We start from the raw sequence: 21,863 nt of genomic DNA, 5'->3' as shown, positions 1-21,863 counted from the left end.
AGGCACAGGCAGGAACTTCCTGAACAAAGTCCCCGGGTCACAACAAATTGGAGACTCGAAGAATGGGACTATCTTAAAACAAAATTTCAGCATCGATGAAGAAATAGAAACCAAACTAGAAAGATAACCAACTAATTGGGAAAAAATATTCACCAGCAATAGATCAGAGAAAGGCCTAATATCCATTATATACAGGGAACTCAAGAAACTAAATCCTCCCAAATATAACCAAATATTAAATGGGAAAGCAGCTAAAGAGAAACTTCTCAGAAGAAGAGATACAAATGGCAAAGAAACACATGAAATGTTCATCATCCTTGGCCATAAAGGAAATGCAAATCAAAACACTGAGATACCACCTTACACCAGTCAGAATGGAACACATCCTAATGTCAGCCAATGACAAATGCTGGAGGGTATATGGAGAAAGAGGAACCCTTGCATTGCTAGTGGGAATGTACACTAACACAACCACTTTGGAAAGCAGTCTGAAGGGTCCTCAGAAAGCTAAATATAGATCTCCCATATGACCCAGCCATACCACTCCTAGGCATCTACCCTGAGCAACAGGAACCAGGATACAAGGACACATGCACCTCCATGTTTATTGCAGCACTGTTCACAATAGCTAAGATATGGAAACAACCCAGATGCCTCATTACAGATGAATGTATCAAAAATTTGTAGTACATACATACAGTGAAATATGCAGGCATTAGAAAGGATAAAATAACGGTATTCACCAGAAATTGATAGAATTAGAATAAATCATTTCAAGCAAGGTAAGCCAAGATCAGAGAGACAAATGGTACATGGCTTCCTGATATGTGAATGTTAAATCCAAAATGCAAAGACATATGACAAAATAAACAGGATTCAAGAAACAAAGGACCTCTACTTAATTTGTCATATCATTCCTAAATGACTCCATGTTCTCGACCTTATATATGGTAGATAGATAGATAGATAGATAGATAGATAGATAGATAGATAGATAGATAGATAGATACCATATATATGTACCATATATATGTACCATATATATTTACCATATATGTGCACATCTGAGGGGAGCTAGGAGCAGGACACAGAATCAGAGGGAAATAGGAGACTATATAACAGAGGGGCACATCAGCTACATTGGACATTGAATGAAAATGAACTAAGGAATTCAAGGGCAGCAATGGAAGGGAGAGAATTAGAGGGAAAGAGGGAGCAGCTTACACTAAACAAAAGGAAAGAAAGGTACATATCAACCGATTTGGAAGAAATAGTTGTATTGTCAAAACTTATAGAATTCACAAACTTTATAGACCATGATAATGACAATTTGCCTTGTAAAGGTTAAAATGTGTATATGACTTTAAGTATTACTATCCCACAATACTGTGAAATTTGTGAATTTTATGTAATCACTGAATCTCAATAAAAATTATTTTAAAAATTATTAGCCTTTGGACTATATTCTAACAATTCATAATGTGCTATGATTTTTTTCTGTATTTCTATGTCTAGTCTAATTTACGTAAGGAATTTTGATAGGTTAAAATAATTTCTCTTTTCTCAAAATTATATTAAATGCTAATAAAGAAAATTGGAAAAGAATAGAATTTTAAATCAGAAAAAAATGTTCTGTTTTAAAATTGGTTTGGGTTTTGTTAGAAGGTAGAAAAGCCAATGTAGAGAATTTATTTAGCATAATGTTTTATATGAAAAAGGTAAGATTAATCATCATTTCTGCATTTGTTTTCAAAAAAAGAAAATTGTAAATTCGATCTTTTTTTTTATTGTGGTAAGAATGGCTTTTCTTAGCCATGAGAGAATGGTAGGATAATTTACTGGTGCAAGTATTGAAGCTATTAATAATCCGGATTACTTGATTTCAGGATCCGTTTTTGTTTTGGTCAGTCATGGGGCTTGAACTCAGGGTTTGGGCACTTTCTGCGAACTTCTTTGCTCAAGGCTAGTGCTCTACCATTTTAAGCCACAGCTCTACTTTCAGTTTTCTGGTGGTTCATTGGAGATAAAATGTCTCTTAGACTTTCCTGCCTGGGCTGGCTTTGAACTTTGATCCTCAGATCTCTGTCTCCTGAATAGCTAGGATTATAGGCGTGAGCCACCGGCGCCCAGCCAGGATCTCTTTTAAATAAGTAATTTGTTGTTAGGGAAAATGTTTTGGAAAGCCTATACAAATTTAAAAAAGTTAATAAACAAGGTGTTAAAATGATTAAAAAGATGTATTCATTTAGAACTACATCTTGGAGTCTAGTAGAAAAAAAGTAGGTCCTCAGAAAGCACAAGGATGGGCAGAAGGGAAAGCGGGCAGGTGATTACACCACCAGATCCTGGTAGTGTACCACACCATACAGGAGCCTGGATGAGGCAGAACACGGGCAGAGGCTTGGGCTCTCTTATCATATTGCATTGTCATCTTTGACTAGACCAGTGGACAGGTTTGATTGAGACAGGCCGCTGAAAGGATGTGGAAGCCCAAAAGGGGGCATGAGAAGAAGAGGGAGAGGCGGTCCCAGGAATTGAGGTTTTGATGCATTTGACCACACAGGGAAACAAGATTTTGAAACATACAGTGGGAATGATAAAAAGTAAGTCATTTTATATGTGCTATTTTCTACATAAATTTCAATAATATATGAATCTGTTCATTATGTATGAATATTTAGCCAAATTCATATCAGTATGCTATTATGGTATTACTTTTTGAAAGGCTATCTTGGGACAACTTTTATGATCGCTTTTTCTGATGTAGAAATTGACTAGAGCGTCAGTAGTAGCTTAAAGGAATACTATTCATTTCTCTAGAGCTATTAGAACTGAAGACTGCATAGGTAGATATGGAGCTTGTACCTGGGGATTAGGTAAAGAGACCAGGTAAGGGGTGAATGTGTGTCCTCTGAGAGCCTACGATGTAGTGTAAATCTATGTACCTTTATTTGCTTTTATTGAGAATTGTGATCACTGAATTATGCTTTATAATTATGTATCCTTAAGCAGAGACTGATTTGGGGCTTTGATTTACTGACGTAATATTTTTGGTGTAAGTACCTAGGTGATAACTTTATATTTTTGGTTGTGGGGCTTGAACTCTGGGCCTTGGTGCTATCCCTCAGCTCTTCAGCTCAAGGCTAGCACTCTAGCCACAGTGCCACTTTCAGTTTTCAGTGATTTACTAGAGATAAGAGTCTTACAGACTTCCTTGCCTGGGCTGCCTTTGAACCATAATCCTCAGATCTCAGCCTCCTGAGAAGCTAGAATTACAGGTCTGAGTCACCGGTGCCCAGCTTCTAGGTGATAACTTTTTAAAACAAGTTTGCTCTGTTGCATTTAGATTTGAAACTGCTTTTAAGGATCTTTTCGTATTTTATATTAGCTAATGATTTGTGACAGATGTCTACATACTTGTTGATGCCCAAACAAGTATATGGCCTGGCATATTTATGTATGTCTTAATAAGCTTTCTAAATTCCCACATATTATATACTTTTTGGAGACCTTTCAGAGTCCTTTTAGCTTCTTGGTATTGCTTCTTACTTTATAGTCATTTGTAGATGTGGGTTGCAGCTCCAAGAGAAGTTTCTCCTGTATCTTCCTCCTGTTAGACATTTCTTTATGGTTTAATGATACTTTCGATCTTTGCCAGTTCTGCTAGAGTAGGTATGTATTTGGTTTTACAGGGGTGTTGACCTTCATGGTGTTTGCTGACCAAGTGGTAGGATTTACTGTAGGGTAAGGGATGATGTAGAGCAAGGAACTGTGCAAGACCAGCTTTCCATAAATTAGAAACTTGATGCATCTGTACTTCTATTCTTCTTCGTTTAAAGAGTCTAAGCTTTTTATGCAATCTTGTTTTTATTTGTTGTTAGTATTATTCTGGATACAGACAGTTCCAGGGTGACCTGGAGTTCTCTGTGTCCCAGGCTGGTCTCTAAATTGTTAGCTTGCTACTGCCACCTCCTAAATGCTAGCATTACAGACATGTGCCACAATGCCAGGCAGAACTATACTTCTTTGAGTATCTGTTCTAAAAGACAAATGTATAAAATAATAATGCCAAATGTAACATTAGTTTTACTACCATTCTCTTCTATAGGACCTGAAGAGAAACTTTTTGAGTGGTTGCTCAATCTGGAATTCCATATTCTCAATGATCTTTTTCTTACTTCAATTGTATGTATGTATCTAGATATACATATATACGCATATACACATAATATCTATATGTATGTATGAAGAGGTGGCTGTGTCACTTGTGGGGCTTCCAGGAGTGGTGTTGGAAAGACGTGTCTCATGGCATTCATTTTGGGTTTCTTTGTGACAGGAATTTAGGTGGTGATAGTTAATAAATCAGTCTTAGTGTAAGACATTTTAATGTGTGAAGGATCTGGGGCTTGAACATAGGGCCTGGGTGTTCACCCTGAGCTTTTATGCTGAAAGCTAGCACTCTACCACTTGAGCCTTGTCTTCACTTCTGGATTTTTGGAGATAAGAGTCTCACTGATTTTCCTGCCCAGCCTGGCTTTGGACCACAATCCTCAGATCTCCGCCTCCTAAGTAGCTAAGATTACCAGTATAAGCCACCAGCATCAGGTAAGACTCACTTTTTGTGGTTTTGGGTTTGATTGTTGTTTAATTGTTTCTGTAGTTTTCAGAGCTGAGGTCTGAACTTAAATCCTTGCACTTGCCAGATGAGTTCTCTTACACTGAGCAAGTCCCCAGGCCCTCCTGTTGTTTTTAATCAGCTAATGTGAAGTCAGTGCTGTCATGTGAACTTTGGATCCATGAGGAAGTGAAAGCCAAGAGATGTGCAGTTCATCCCTTGTTCATGCTGAAAACACTGGCAGAAGGACAGACCCACATGACTGAGTAATGACAATTTGGAGTTTCCTAGGGCTGCCAGCTATTCAACAAATAAAGGATTGATATCCATCCTATATAAAGGACTGAAATTAGACAGCAAAAAAACCCAAAAATAATCTAATTACATAGTTTTCAGAAGAAGAAAAAGATGGCTAATAAAGTCATGAGGAAATGTTCAACAGCCTTAGCTATAACAGAGAACATGCAAATTAAAACTGCAATAAGATTAAATCTACTTCAGTTGGAATGACAGCCACCAAGAAAATGTGGTAAGATGAATTAGAAAAGGAATCTTTATACTCTTTTCGTGGGAATGCAAACTAGTGCAACCACTATGGGTAACAGTCTAGAAACAGACCCTTCCAAAGACTCCATTATACCAATATGAGGCGTATGTCAGTAGAATATATCAATATACCTGAAAGATGCCCGCATAACTCATGTTTATTACAGCACTGTGCACAATATCCAAATGATGGAATCAGACACCTGGAATCTTCTTGAACTGATAAAGAAGAAGTAATATAGATGTACCATGGAATGTTACACAGCCATGAAGGAAAATGAAATCATGTCGCTCTCAGAAAAGTGGATATAATAGAGGACATCATAATGAACCAAGCTAAAAAATAAAAATAAAAAAACACAAGATATGTGTTTGTTTCCGATATAGAAGCTAGGCCTAAAGAGCATATATATTCATAGACATGATTGTACCTTTGTGTATATGGGCAGATTTACAAATTGAGTCTACAGGACTGTTTAAGAGGGGAAGGGAAAGGGAAAAAGAGAGTGAATAATTTTGAGATACATTATAACTATATATGAAAATAACATGAAAACTGTTGATCAATGGAAAGTTGGGGGGAGAGAGAGAGGCTGAGGCAGAGAACTAGCAAGAAGGTTGGCTAACTAAGGGGAAAGAGAATGAATATGGTTAAGTAGATTTTTGTCAAAGTAAAACTGAAACTTTTTGAAATTGTTTTAAGAAGAGGGAGAAGGATAACATTGTGTGGAAATGTCACAACAAAATCTCCCCTTGTATAACTAATATATAATAATTTTTTTAAAGGAAGGGACTTGTTGCTCACATCTATACTCCTAGCTACTCAGGAGGTTGAGATCTGAGAATTAAAAGTTTGAAACCAGTTCAGGCAAATGAAACTGAGATAGATATTCGAATCTCTAGTTAAACAAGAAAAAAAATAAAAAGCTGGACGTGAAAGTGTACCTCTAGTGATAGAGTGCCAGCCTTGAGAGAAAAAGCTGAGCAAGGGGAGAGAGAGAGAGAGAGAGAGAGACCCTAAATTCAAGACTCGGAACCTGTACAACAAAAGAAAAACAAAACTAAAGTAGAATTTAATCAAAGTTCATGGCAAAAAGAAACTGTGAGGTTAAAAAATTGTTATTAAATTTTTTGTCAGTCATGGAGCCTGTAACCTTAGCCTAGGCACTGTCCCTCAACTCTTCAGCTCATGGGTTGTACTCTACCACTTTAGCCACAACAACACTTCCAACTTTTTCTGCTTATGTGGTGCTGAGGAATTGAACCCAGGGCCTCATGCATGCAAGGCAAGCACTCTACCACTGATCCACCTTCCCAGCAACTGTTATTAATTATTAAAGAGTTGTATAGAAGGGTTACCATTTCATAAGCATGTAATGAATTTTTTCTTTGGGGGCAATTTCACCCCTTCCTTTGTTATCTCCGTTTCCCTCTCCCATCTCTACCTACAAATTGTATAGTTCCACAGTTCATTTTCCTGTGTCTACTGAGTACCACTGCTGCATTTTTTCACCATTGGTTCTTCCATTGCTTTGCCTCCTATTACCCACCAAAGACAGCTAAAGGAAAAACAGGCAAAAAGCAAGAGACAAAGACCAAAAAGAAAAAAGAAAAAAACACCATCTTCATCAAGAGGAAAAAAAATATTAAAAACTTGTTGCAATTTCCTGAAATTCCTGTTGATAAATATTATTTTATATGTTCACTGGCACAGAGGCATTCATTGCACCTTTGGGTCCCTTCCTTAAGAATACCTCTTTTAATTGTGAGTGTTTTTAAAAATTGAATGTTGTTTCTACATACTTAGAACAAAAAATATTTAAGTTGAGATGTATTTTATTAATGCAATATAATTTATATGTACTTTTAAAACTTAAAAAGCCATCACTGAAAATTTTTTTTCTGAACCAGGTTGTAAAAAATGCTGCATTCCATATGTGACTGTAAATTTTTTACAGCAGTGTTGGGAATTGAACTTGGCTTGTTATACCAAACACTCTGTCACTTAAGCCACAGCATTTTGTTGGTCTTCTACTGTAGTTCCAGGCCCAACATAGTCTTATTCTTAGGAAGTATTTTTAATACTTGTAGTTTAAGAATATTTATGGTTGAGGCTGGGAATGTGGCTTAGTGGTAGAGTGCTCACCTAGCTAGCATGAAGTCCTGTGTTGGATTCCTTAGTACCACATAAACAGAAAAGACCAGAAGTGGTGCTGTGTCTCAAGTGGCAGAGTGCTAGTAAAAGAAGCTCAGAAGCAGTGCTCAGACCCTGAATTCAAGCTCCAGGACTGACCAAAAAAATAATATTTATGATGTCCTCTCTGTTTCCCTCTCTCTGTCTCTCTTTCTGTCTCTCATGTTGACCATGGTGCTTGAACTCAGGACCTAGATGCTTAAGACCAGTGCTTTACCTCTAGAACCACCATTCTACTTCCTTTGTGGTGATTAACTGGAGTCTCACAAACCTTCCTGCCTGGACTAGCTTCAAATTGCAGTCCTCTGCTTCCTGAGTACTAGGATTACAGGTGTGAACACCTCAGTTTATGACTCCTTTAAGTAGCTGGAATTTTCTAAGATAAGAATTTTGATTTATTTATAGTCCATTCTCCCTACCCCCTCTCTCTCTCTTGGTTGTAGGGCTTGAACTCAGGACGTGGGCTAGTGCATTAAAGCAAGTGCTTTACCACTTTGAGCCACAGCTCCATTTCCAGTTTTCTCGTGATTAACTGGAGATAAGACTCACACATACTTTCCTGCCTGGATGGCTTTGAACTGTGATTCTCAATCTCAGCCTTATGAGTAGCTAGGAGTATAGGCATGAGCCACTGTTGCCTGGCATATAGCCCATTCTTATTTTATGGAATTTTCTAGTGATAAAATTAATTTTCATATTCTGGAAATTTATATGGATGAAAAATTCATTTTACTGTGGCAACTGTATGTGCACATAACTCCTTGAAAAGCAAATACTTAAGAAATAAGACACTAAATTTGAGCTCAGTGACCCCCACTTGTAATTTCTAGAAACTTGGGAGGATCATGGTTTGAGGTTATCTGGGGGAAAAGACTGAATATCAACAAGCCAGACATGGGGGTATACATCTGTAATCTCAGCTATGCAGAAAGCATAAGTAGGAAAATTTTGCTTCAGTGCAATGCTCTTAAGTTTAAAAGTTAATAAAGCATTTTTTTAGAAAAAGAAGAAATGGGCCATTAAAATTTGCTTTTGCAATCTTATGGTTGTAAAAGCATTAGTGTAAACGCATTCATATGACTGCAGAGGCTTTTGCTGTTTTTCAATGGCGTGGAGTTAATGGCCTTGAAGGAAGAGGACTCAGTGGAGGAGACCCTGTGTGTCCTGGATGAAGAGTCTCCAACTAAGTAGGGTGTTTCACATATTTTCCTCATTAGGTTGTAATCTTTTCATACATCTTAATGTATTAATAAGGAGCAATCCAGGTCAAGCTATCTAATGAGTAATTTTTTTAGCATAATCATCTTATTTGGGTTCTAAAACTTGCATTCCCATTTTTTTCTGTCTTAACAGTAGATAACATTGTGTCTTGCATTATGACCATAGTCATTCTCAGTTTCCTTTTAAAAAATATTTTTGTTATCTTTAGGTAGTTGTACAAAGCAGTTGATGAATACAATGCGTCTTGATCAGCATTCTCCCCCAATTCTCCAAGCCACCCCTTCCTTTACTTATCTTAATTCTAGGTTATGTATGGAAAGTTTTGCAATTTACCAAAGCTGTTTTTGTGTACTCTGCATCTTGATTTGTGTCACATCTTCACACACACCCTTTTGACACACCCTTTCCCTTATTATGTCTCAATTCTGTGGCTTGGATTCTTGCCTGCATTCTCCAACCTTCCCCCTTCATCAACCCCTTCCTTCTCCTCCCCTCCCCCTTCCCTTCTTACTAGCACCCATTTCCTGGTTCTTATTTTGCTGGGCTTTGACTTAAAATCTACACAATTGCTAATGAGTGATTTTTTTAGGTACTGGGATTTGAACTGGAGCCTTGAGCTCTTGCTCAGCTTGCTGACAGCTAGTGCTGTACCTCCTGGTTTCTGGTGGTTATTTTGGAGATGGAGTCTAGTAGACTTTTTGCCTGGGCCAGCTTCAAACCGCAATCCTCTGTATCTGTCTTCTGAAGAGCTAACATGAAGCATGACCCACTTGTGTCTACTTCTAATGGGTTTTAATGAAATTAATGGGTTAAATTCAAATATTCTGTTCTTCACCCACCTCTTTCCATCAGTAGCTGTTCAACTCATTTTTTTCTGTTCCTGTTATTATCACCAAGTCCCTCTTTTCTCTCTTTACTTCTTGTTGCTTAGGTGCCTGGTCCGTATCTAGCAGGTTTATACCTTAAGTCCACTTTTCCTTTGGAGTTCGTATGGGGTCTCGCTTAGCCAAACCCCAGCAGGATGACTTCTCACAGTTGTCCTACGTGCCTGTACCCACAGGCAGGCACTGTAATCATTTGAAATCTCTGCAAGGCTTGACCCCCAGTATTCTAAAATGAGTCCTCAGTTCCACATAGCAATCTGTTTCAGGGTTTCACTTTTACCACCTTACAGCTTAGTCCTTCTTATCTACTCAGAACTCTGACACTACCCTTTCCCTTTCGCCCCACACCTCCTCTTTCATTCTCCCTGTGCAGCTTTGTGTCATAAACAAGGTGGGAGTCATCAGATGGGAACTTCACAGTTTTTTCCCTGTCAAAGGTACAAACCTGTCTATAGCCACTCATCTCCTAAGTTCCTGCCTTCCTGGTAAAAGCCCATCTTCTCACAGCTCTTAGAGCTTTTGGTCTTCTCTCTCTACTTCATAGAAGCTTCATATGTCAGGTTTTTCCCTTCTGTATTCATCTCATTTCTCCCAGCTCTGGTCTTGGAATCAACAGTTTAAACACAGTCATTCTCATGCTGGTTCTGGGACTTGAACTCAGAGATTCGTGTTGTCACTTGGATTTTTGCTCATGACTGCTAGAGCCATGCCTCCAGTTTTGCTATTTTTGCTGGTTAATTGGAGATAAGAGTCTGAAGGATTTGTGTACCCAGGCTGGTTTCGAACTGTGGTTCTCAAATCTCAGCCTCCTGAGTAGCTAGGCTTATAGGTGTGAGCCACTGGTGCTTGGCACTCAGAAATCTGCTGACCCTTCTCTTGAGCCTCCATTCTCTCATGATTCCCTCTTTCTGAGTTGTGTGCATTCTTTCTTCATTTACATACCCCATCTTCATTCCTCACTTCACTCTTGCCCTCTTTGTGTTCTGGAAGCTGTCACCATGTCTCCTGATGTAATGGATGTTTCAACCTGAGTCTTCTTGGTTCTCAGAATCATTGGACTTTATTGATTTCTTAAACATGTCCTCTAACTGGCTTCTGATATCACAGTACTGATTTTCCTTCTGTGTCTCAACATCTCCTTTAAAGGCTCATCCTTGCCTTGTAGGTCTTTTAAAATGACATCTCTTTCAGCTTCTCTTCTTCTAGAGCCCGTTTGTGGGATCTTATGTATCCTGTGCCTTAAACTGTCAGGTATATCTCCAGAATTATCTCTGAGTCCTTCCTTCAGTATAATTCTGGCCACCTCCCCTGATCCCATATATTCCTTGTACTCCACATCTCCAGGATTTAGCAAATTATTTTCATTACAAGCCTCTGAGCCTCCTCAGTTGTTTCCACAAAGTAGAAGCCTAGGAATAACCTAAGTATTACTGTGTGCCAACATCTTCTCTTTATAGAACTTCTGTGTATTAATTCACTGAACTCTGGATTGCTCTGAGAAGTTAACTGTTAACTTTCTTACATGGAAGCACAGGGGTTAAACAACTTATTAGTAAGTACTCAGACAAAATTTGAGTCTAACAGTACATCAGACAGAGAATGGTAGGAATCATTCATTGGCATTCAGATGATCATCCTGTTAGGGACTTCCCTTAGCTGGGCACAGGTTGCTCAGGCCTATAATCCTAGCTCCTCAGGAGGCTGAGATCTGAGGATTGAGATTCAAAGACAAGCCCAGGCAGGAAAAGTCCATGAGATGCTTATCTTGAAGTAAGCACCAGAACTGAAAGTGGCAATTTGGTTCAAATTGGTAGAGCACTAGTTTGAGCAAAAATACTCAGGGTCAGCTCCCAGCCTCTGAATTCAAGCCCACAATGGACACACACAGAGAGAGAGAGAGAGAGAGAGAGAGAGAGAGAGAGAGAGAGAGAGAGAGAGAGAGAGAGAGAGAGAGAGAGAGAGAGAGAGAGAACTTCTCTTAAAAAGAGAAGATATCGGTTCTGTCATCTTGGGGATTGCCAGAAGGATCACTGATTATTTCCCTAGATAAGATTGATGGAACAACCACCTCATTCCTTCCCTTCATGAAAAGAAAATGTTGGGAATATGTTTCCTTCCTTGTTAGCTTGTACCAGGGTTTGAACTCAAGGATTCAGCTTGCTTGCTTGTCACTCTACCACTTAAGTCGTGCTTCCAACCTAGCTTTTTTTGTTGGTCATGGGGCTTGACCTCTGGGCCTAGGCGCTGTTCCTGAGCTCTTCAAGTCAAGGCGAGTGCTCTACCACTTGAGCCACAGTGCCACTTCCGGTTTTTTTACTGGTTATTTGGAGATGAGTCTAACATACGTTCCTCCCTGGGCTGGCTTTGAACCACGATCCTCAGATCTCAGCCTCCTGAGTAAGTAGGATTACGGGTATGTATCACCAGTGCCGGTCCAGCTAATCTTTTCCTGGTTATTTATGAAATGGAATCTTGTATACTTGTTATTCACAAAAGCTCAATTTTCCTATATAGGACTGTAGTTATGAGCCACCGTGGCCTAGCTGAGTAAGTATTAATACAAGGTATCTATCTTCTATTGCATTTTGTTTCCAAGTGTATTCGTATAAACAGTGCAGATTTTGCATATTTATGTGTTAGGTTAAATTTGCTTGCCTCAGTCATATCTGGTTAGTAACTTTTGCTTAGTTCTAGGGCCCACTTTCTTTGGTTCACTGTATTTTTCCTATATTCAGGTAGAAAGGTACCTTACTGAAAATGTGGATTTGTGGACTGGTGTTTTACATATTCTCTTAGAATATCACAACTCTTTTTCTAAGCCCCATTACCCTCTTACTCCCTAAATCTCAGTGTAGTACAAAGGTGAAGGCTTTAGAGATACAATGCAGTATCCTTGTGGTACCCTGGAGCCCCTGCAAGGTCACCACATGGACCTCTGATGGGTCTTCGTGGGCTGGTCATGGGGACCTTCCCAGGACACACATTCAGAAGTTCCACTCCCCTTCTTGGGACCGGAAGCAACATGTGCCACATATACTTTCTATTTTCTAATATTTTCCTTCAGTGATATAAACAGAACCAGAACATAGAAATATTATGTTTTATTACAGCAATATATATTAACTATATTATTTCAACCTTTAAAACCATGTTAATATTTTATATACAGTTGGTATTCTTTCTGTAATTCCTTATTTTTTATTTTTGAATGTAACTAAAGTAATATAGTTTGTGTGTATTTTATCATTCTAGTATAACTACATTTGCACTACTTACATGCAACTTTTTTCAAATTCTGATATTTAATACTGTGTTTTTGGATAACAACTTTATTGTACTTTTATTTCAGTTTGCCATTATGGCCTTATAAATACAAACAATAAAACCTATTTTTGCTAGTATAGAGTTCAATGTCCTTTGGAAACTACAGACTCAGGATATAACATTGTGCATACACTAATGTGTATAACCTTATTTACAACTGCTCCATAAAATTAGTAGTTTAGATGGCAGCCTCTTCATGCGCACTAGGCATGCTGGGGCCTCTGGTGAAGTAGAAGCCTCACTGCAGCTCGCCCACCTTCGGCAATACCAGGGGACTGTGGGAGAAGAAGACATGCTGGCGGGCTAGGATGGTGCCACAGCACAGAGCCAGCTGCAGTCACTGGAAGCTCTACCTGGGCATAGGCGTACATGGCACGGTACCCACTGAAGTACTCTAGCACTGGCCTGTAGGCCCAGGGCTTGAATGACCCTTCCTTGGGAAGGGTCATCATGCATTGCATGATGGGGCCTACTGAACCAAAGCCTTTCTCTAGATCTGCTTGTACATAGATAGCCTTCTTGGAGCAGGGGAAAACTCTGTTGTGCTGCAAGAAGAAAGACAGGCACAGAGGTGGTAACTCCAACTTTTGTACCCAAGTCACTGTGGAAGATTTCTTCCCTGCAACCTCCCACCGGATCAGTCTGTCCAGCTCCTTGTCCTTGGAATAGCAACCATTGACACTCATGTCAGGTACTAATGGCTCCTCTTTTGTGTTGGTTAATTGATATAAAGAGAGCCCCTCCCTCAGACAACAAAGTTATATTCTGGGTTTTGAAAACATTCTGTTTCTGAGCATTCCCAGTGTTTGGTTTTTGTATTCTTTCTTGTAAATTCTTGTGAAATTTGTATTTTAGGTGTGTGGGGAGGAGCAGCCAGATTATGAACATAGTTTCCTACAAGCCTTTTATCTAAAAAGGAAAACAGATTCCCCTCTAAAACTGCCTAACAGTCAATAAATTTGTGAGGGGAACAGGCTATTTTCTCCTAAGATCAAAATGTGCTAGTTTTATATGCATGCTTTATGTGTTCAAAATACAATTAAGTCATTCTCTATCATGGAAACGATTGGACAAACCTAAGAGTTAAGTGTCCTGGGAGCCAAAAGAAGGAGTTTTGTGAGCTTTACCAATGCGGGGGGAGAGGTGAGAGGTGTTAAAATCAACATATTATTTTGTAGAATCAAAGTGGTAATACAAAATGAGAATGACAAAAAATCTCTGGTCTCATGTGTTGATCTCATGTGCTGCCCTTGACATGGCACATTTTGCCTTTCTGGCTGTGGTTAGGTCCATCTGCCCGGTGGATAAGTTGTCTTCAAGGCATCTTGGTCCTGAAGAGGGACTTTGATTACCCAGTGGGAGTTGGAACCAGGCGAAGGACAGGACAAAGTCCACTTCCAGGGCATAGCTCCTTAGTTCCCCATGCAAGTAGGATTAGCAGGGAAATTTCTCTGAATTTGACTCCAGAAAACAACCACTGAACCAAAAGGAATGACCGCCAAACACCTTTCCCCTTCCTCCAATCCCTCCTTCCTTGGTAAAGTGCAAAATAGTTTTGCAGGTTTTGGCACTCACACAAATCACCAACCCTCACCTGATAAATTAGGTTGCAAGTGACTAAGTCATGTAAATGCATAAGGCCACACTCTTTACTCTGGACAACATCTTCAGGTTGTTTGATGCTTTAATTTTTTAAAATTCCTTTTTGTCATTTGTGGGGCTTGAACTCTGTGCCTGAGTGTTAACATGTTGCTGAACTCCTCAGATCAAGCAGAAGCATCTACCACTTGAGCCACAGCAACACTTCCTCCTTTCTGGTGGTTAATTGGAGATAAGAGTCTCACAGATTTTCCTGCCATGGTTTACTTTGAACCATGATTTTTAAAATTATATTTCTATATATTTCCGCTAATTTCAGGAGGCTTGGGTCTCCTTTCTCTTTTATTTTCTCCTGTATCTTTTCTTGTTTGGGAACAAATGTCATGGACTGTCCATCCATTCAAAACTAAGCTTATTTCATTAATTTAATAGAAAAGGAATCCAGCTTGCCTGCATCTCAGGGAAGCTTTGCATATAATGTTCATCTGATAATTCACATCAGTGAATTTTCAAAGTCATGTTGATAATTTTTTGTAAACCATTCACTAAAAAGGTCCCAAAAAGCAAGAATAAATAATAATGTTCTGATTTCTAACAAGGTTAAAAAAACAAGTATTTCAAGAAAACACATTCTAGTCTTCCCAGATTCCATGGTGAAGAAGTCCTTAACACTACCCCCTCCTTTCAAACTTGTAGCTTTATTCAGTTTTACTAGCTTTCATTTTGGTACTAGCACCAGTAATCTCCTTGTAGTATTTGACAGTGAAATTCCATTTGTTAATAGCTCAATTCATATTGACAATGGTAGACTCATGAGTTAACTATCATAGAACATAAAATATTGAATAGCATTAATTATATGCAACTATTCCATAAATTAATATAAGTACCACATATATGCATCTTCATCAATTTTTAAAATGCAAAAGTTACATATCTGTGTCATAAAATAAATCAGATCACTAGTATGAGACTAAGCTAAACCTATTTCATCATCCCCAATATTCTTTGTAAAATTTTCTCTTCTCATTAACTTTTACCTTAAGGCCTTCTTTTCCTAGCAACCGATGATATGTTGATGACTCTACATTTTAGTCACCTCCGTATAACTTTTTTCCCTTTCCACCTGCAGTTAGTAGCTCATGTTAAATACCTGAGGAATAATTGGTCCCAATGTGCCTGAAAGATGCCAGGAGTACCAAAGTCGACTGGCTGTGCCCACTCTGCCCTTTTTTACTTAGGGAATGGAGTATCAGTGTCAGGGGTGTCAGGGAATCAGGTGGCTGGAGCCATGGTACTATGAATTATGGGTAGTAGAACAGAGTAGCAGAAACTAGGATACCAGGGAAAGAAGAATTGTGACTATAATCATTGAGTTGCAATGACTGGGCGTAGGAAGCACATCTGGAGTTCACTGCTCCTGCGGCACTGAGCCCAGGACAACCGGGGAGGTTCCAGCTCTAGATCAGGACCAGGCTTTGTGGACAAGACCAGATAGGGCATCTGGGGACCTGAGCGGTGGCCGTCTTGTGTGGGCTGGGAACTTCATTCGTGTAGTCTAGGTTTCTCCATGGAAAAGCGCATTCACTCCTGTGCCTCTCCTGTCTTTAGGATTCCTGCTATTCTCCTGCCTGCTGCCATGTCCAACTACAGGTGTCAACTTCTCCACACTGCTGAAAGGCCATCCCAGACATGCTCACAGGGCTTCCCATGCATGCATGCAGAGCTCTGGGGTGCCATCCTCCAGCCAAACTGTACCCGCTGTTCAGCTTGGCCTAGGGGTCCACGAACTACAATCTTACACAGGAAGCCAGGGGTACACAAGGCCATCCTGCAGTCTCAGGAATCCTTTCCCTCCTGCTCAGGTGTGGGGTGGCTGTGAAGCCAACCACAACATCACATTTGATTATCTAAAAGGAAGAATAGAAAAGTTTCACTGTCCCAGAAACAACTGCCCCTAGGGTTCTTTGTGTACATGAGGGGTGTGTGTGTGTGTGTGTGTGTGTGTGTGTGTGTGTCTGTGTGTGTGTGTGTCTGTGTGTGTCTATGTCTGTGTGATGTGAGAGAATCAAACACAGCTGAGGTTTGGGGTAAAACACTTCTTCACTTCAGCATTGAGTTTTGGTATTTAGTGGTTGTCCCCCCCCCAATTCTGAGTCAACGTTCTAAAGTTGTCTTTCTTTATAAATTTTTTTTTGGGTCCGGTTGTGGGGCCTGAACTCTGGGCCTGGGCACTGTCCCACAGCTCTTCAGCTCAAGGCTAGTGCTCTACCACTTGAGCCACAGCGCCACTTCCGGCTTTTTTCTTTTTTCTTATGTGGTGCTGAGGAATCGAACCCAGGGCCTCAGGCATGCAAGGCAAGCGCTCTACCACTGAGCCACCTTCTCAGCCCCCCTTCTGTATACTTTTATCCTTTGATCTTCTTGATGTTCAGATTCCTATGGTCTGCTTGTGAACTGCACCATTTGCTTGTTGAAGGTGGTGCCTTTTAAAAAATTTATGAAGCCCTTTGATCACTTGAAATGCTGTTTTTACTGTGTAAGTGCATTTTACTTAGCCCAACTCTTGGGGCCTTCCCTGTGACTGGTAATTCTGAGATTAGCTTAGGGCTAATATGAGATACTATCCTTTCAATCTATCTTTCTAGTGAAAGAAGTTGGGCGTCTTTATTGAAATAATTGCCTGGTTGTAAAAAAAAAAAAACCAAAAACAGTGTTATAAATGTACAATCGCTTGATTTTAGTAAATTGTGCACTGTAGTGATAATTTTTTTTTTACTAAGGTGAATAGTTGGAATGGGAAAAAAAATCACAAATTCTAAAACTTAAAAATTGATCAAATAACAAAAAAAAAGAAAGTCACTGATTAGGAATGTATTACAAATGTAAATGTTTAATAAATAAATGAAATATTTGAAATTCTTATCCACAAAGGAAATATGTATCAAAAAGTCACTGAGATTCCATATTACACATCAGAATACTTATCACAACTCAAACAAGTAAAAACAAATGCTGGAGAGGTTGAAATAAATCAGGAATATTCAGTTGTGTGGCATTATAAACTAGTGCAACCCATAAGCAGCTCAGAATGGAAGTTTACACAATGCCAAAAAAGACACATATTTTAATGACCTTTACAACAACTTGGATACATATTGAAGGAATATGATTCAACATGAATATCCATGTTCATGGCAGGAGCATTCATAACAATCAATCTCTGCAGTCCACCTAGGTGTACCAGAAAGAGGGAATAAAGAAAATGTAATATTCATAGCTATAAACATATACTGGGATATAAGAGAAGTGAATGCTTCTACTATTTCATTTCAAAAATATTTTTGGATATACACAATCCTAATTTCACTTGGTTTTATGGCATTGTGTTTTTGCTTTGGTGAGGAACCTCCATAATGATTTTCAGAGCAGTTATAGCAGGTTAAAGATATCCTATAATATGTGGATGGTAGACCAAAATTTAAATATATCAGTGAACACATACAGGACAATCATATATAGTTTATAATTTGAGGCAATGTTAAGAAGGCAACAATTGGGGGAAAAGACAATTTTAGAAGCTTAATAAGAAATTATCTTGAGAAGTTGAATAAAGAGGTACAAAATGAGATTCATCAAAAGCTGTTGAATGATAGAAGATGGAAGAAGGTTAGAAAAACAGATTCATCTGCATGGTCAACTCGACTGAAGTATATGCATATTTGGTGTACATTGATGAAACTCATTCCAAAACTGTGAGCTATTCTTTTGCATCTCTTGCATTTGAGGTAGAATAGGTCCAGGCTCAGCTCATGCCAAGAGGTAGATGCATTGTGACAAGTTCAGGTTTGTACTGAAGATCATCATATTGAAAAAAATAACTGAAATTAATAGCACCCTTCTAGACTTGCATCTATACTAACAGACAACTTCCTGGTTGCTCACTCTGTAGCTTCAATTCTTTAGTAGCAAGAACAATTCTAGGAGGTCTTTCCTTGCCATACTTTTTGAGGTTTCCACTGAAAATTGAACTTATTAGAATCTCAAACGTTTCCGTTTGGGGGTGGTGGATACTGATGGCTTATAACTACAATCCTACATATGCAGGAGACGGAGATCTGAGGATGGGGGTTCTAAGCTAGCCTGAGAAGAAGGTCTATGAGATTTCTCTCTAGTTACCCAACAAAAAATCAGAAGTGGTACTCTGTACCAAAGTTGGAGAGGGCTAGCTTTGAACCAAAGAGCTGAAGGACAGTACTCAGTCCCTGAGTTCATGTGCTGTGACCAACAAAAAGTAAGTTTCATTTTTTGACTATGGTTTCCTCTTCTAACTCACCATGTGCTTTATCAGGAAGTCTTGCTTAAGGTTCCTATGTCTTACTCAAGTAGATTTTGTCTGTCAACAATAACCAAGTCTACAAAGTCTACCTAGAGTACAATCAGCAAGTTTAAAACAAATATAATATTTTTTAAGTGTGGATGTGCAGACCTTTGACTAATTCTTACTTTAATGAAACTATGTTGGCCTTCCTTCCACTTGAACAATTGTGTGTAAAATAGATGCATCCCTGGATTTAATCGGTTCTTCCCAGAATCCATTTTTTCAAGATTGTTTTTCCATTGATGCAGAAAAGTTCCAAGTTGTGGCTACTATTATTTATTGTATTGCTAGTTTTAAGCATGGGAAAATATATCAAAGGTATTTCAAACTTGATTTGTATGAAAAATGTTCATTCATTATCTAAATTCAAAAAACATAAATTACTAAATGCACTGTTTCTTTGGTGAAAAGAAGAGCATGCGTGTCAGAGATAGTCTTCCATGTAGGAGTCTTAGAGGATCTGACTATCTAGTGGTCTGGCTTTTAGTAGTAGGTAGTAGTAGGTTGCCATGATGGGTCTTTCCAACACTTCTAGTTTGGAAGTAGAGGCCTGGTGAAACAAACACATTTGTCTCTGACTTACTCTCTTTCAGGATGTCCAAGGCTGATATTGATTGTGAACGATAATAATTGTCCTCCTACCATTTCCTTCTAAGTAATTTAACTTATATTTGGGATTTTGCAACTTGTAGCAGCTTATATGTAACAGTCTCCTGTGGAGCGATTTAAGAGCGAACCTTCAGTATCTGTGTTACAGTATAGTGGTGTCATAACAGTTCCTTATATTTTATAATATAAGATAAATAAAAATGGTTTTCTTAGGAAATCTAGCTAAATTATGTATCATTAAACATTATGATAATCGTGTGTCAAAGTTTATAGATCACTTTATTTTCAAAAGAAAATCGAAGTAATCAGAATATTGATATTTTTGAAATGTATAAGGCATGTATATTTCCAAAGGCAATATTACCCATATTTCCAGTTTCCTATTTTGTCATGTAGTTTATTAATTTTGTATTTTGTCCAAATTATAGCTTACTATATATTACTTGTGCTATAAGAAATGGAATACAAATTCAATTCTTGTGTTTGTTTTCATTCATTTGTATTTATCATAAAGTTGTTTTGCAAAGAGGTTTCAATTCAATGAGTTTATTAGTATAATGCACCTTGATTAGTGTTACATTGATCTACCCCATCTTTCCCAACACTACCCATCCTCCAAGTTACCTGGTTCCATTTTTACATATGTATCATTAATATTATGATTGTATTTGCTATCCATTCCTGTTTTCATTAATCTGCCCCATCTTAAACTTCTTCCCCAGCTGAACATGATTTCCTTTCTGCTACTTACTTTCTTGAACTCTTCGTTCTTGGTTAGTTATTCAGAGAACCACCATCACTGTAATATTTCCATAAGCATACCGAATATTGGGCTTTTAAAGTTTATTTTGATTTCAACATGTACATAGGAGTTGACATTCAATACATGAGTACATGAGTACACTGGATCTTGATCAATGTCACCTCTTTCATAATTTTCCCCAATGCTCTCACTACCAACTTTTCCTCAATTTCTTCATTTTATGGGATACGCATTAAGTTAGATCATTGCATTTATCCCCACTTTATTGCTTCATATATCTATTTCTCCCTACCTTGATCCCAGTCCTACCTCTGAGTACTTGATTCCTGGTGTTTATTTTGTTGGAAGGTTAGTTAGCTAGTCTAAGGAATTACATTATTTAAATGCTTCTCTGAACCAACCATATTTCAGTTCATAACTAGGTGTATACTTGGATTCCACCCCAAAGTGTGCATATTGTATTGATCCTGATCATGTCTACCTTCCTATATAACAGAAAACATATCTCCCTGGGTTTGACTTTCTTCCCATCTTTCACTTAACATGATTTCCCCCAATTTCTTTCCTTTCTTTGCAAATGATGCATTATCATTCTTTATAATGGATAAATAAAATTCCACTGTGCATGTTTATACACACATATGCATATTTATATGCATATAGCTATCATATTTTCCTGATCAACCTGTTTACTGAGTGGCATAGTCCATATCTAAATGCGATTTCTTGTACTATAATGCTTTTTCTTTCAATGTTTTGGAAAAAGACTTAGTATCATTTGCCTAATCTTGTGCATACAGTCTATTCTATAACAAAAATCATTCTATTAATTTCCTAATCTAGTCATTTACATTTCTATATATGTTGGCTCCTATAAATCACAGGGATTCATAATTGTGTATGATTCTGTTTTTAAGAGCAAGACTAAATGCTTGCTTGTATATAGTTGACACTTGCAAATAATTTATTATATAATTATATATACATACATATACATATATAATTTACATATTGACATACATATATACATATAGTGTGTGTATATATATATGTATATATATATTATCTATGTGCTAGTGCTAGGACTTAATTTCAGGTCCTTTTGCTTTTCTTTTTTGCTCAAGGTTGGCATTCTTCCATTTGAGCCACAGATCCACCTTTAGCTTTTTGGTTCTTAGTTGAAGGTAAGGGTACCATAGTCCATTTCACCTTGTCTGTGAGTACCATGGTCCATTTTAGCTTGTCTGTCTTGAAACTATGATCCTCAACTTTCAGCCTTCTAAATAGTAAGTCAAGCACCACTAAACCCAACCCTATTCTATTTGAATTAAAAATTAATTTAAATAACAACAACTTGTAGTATTTTCTTTCTTTTCTTTCTTTTTCATTTTTATTGTGAAAATACTGTACAGAGGGTGTTACAATTACATGGGCAAGATAATAAGTACATTTCCAATCATGCATTGTAGCCTCCTCCTTTGTTTCCCTTTCCCATCCCTTCCCATCCTCCCCTCACCCCTCCCCCAATCCTAGTCTCCCCACCCATCAAAGTTGTAAAGTTCGTTTTTCCACATAACTACTTGTACATCTCATTGTTGCAATGAATCCACCTGTATACCTATTTAAACGATTTGTTTTTTCCCTTCCCCTCCACAAATTATACCAACCTCAAATACAGTGAGGGAGGAACATACAAAGCAAGAAAGAAATAATCTTATAAATGTGTT

The 21,863-nt window shown here is 38.2% G+C and overlaps 1 long non-coding RNA gene across 2 annotated transcripts in view; it reads left to right on the top strand.

The window, feature by feature from the left end:
• The window catches only part of LOC138827211 (uncharacterized), a 41,248-nt gene that overhangs the window by 15,570 nt on the left and 3,815 nt on the right, over window positions 1–21,863 (top strand). The window lies entirely within an intron of this gene.

Source organism: Dipodomys merriami, unplaced genomic scaffold (genome assembly GCF_024711535.1).
Source record: "Dipodomys merriami isolate MVZ:Mamm:240054 unplaced genomic scaffold, mDipMer1.0.p SCAF_1511, whole genome shotgun sequence".
In the NCBI taxonomy this organism is placed as follows: Eukaryota; Metazoa; Chordata; class Mammalia; order Rodentia; family Heteromyidae; genus Dipodomys; species Dipodomys merriami.
This window is presented reverse-complemented; position numbering and strand designations above follow the sequence as displayed.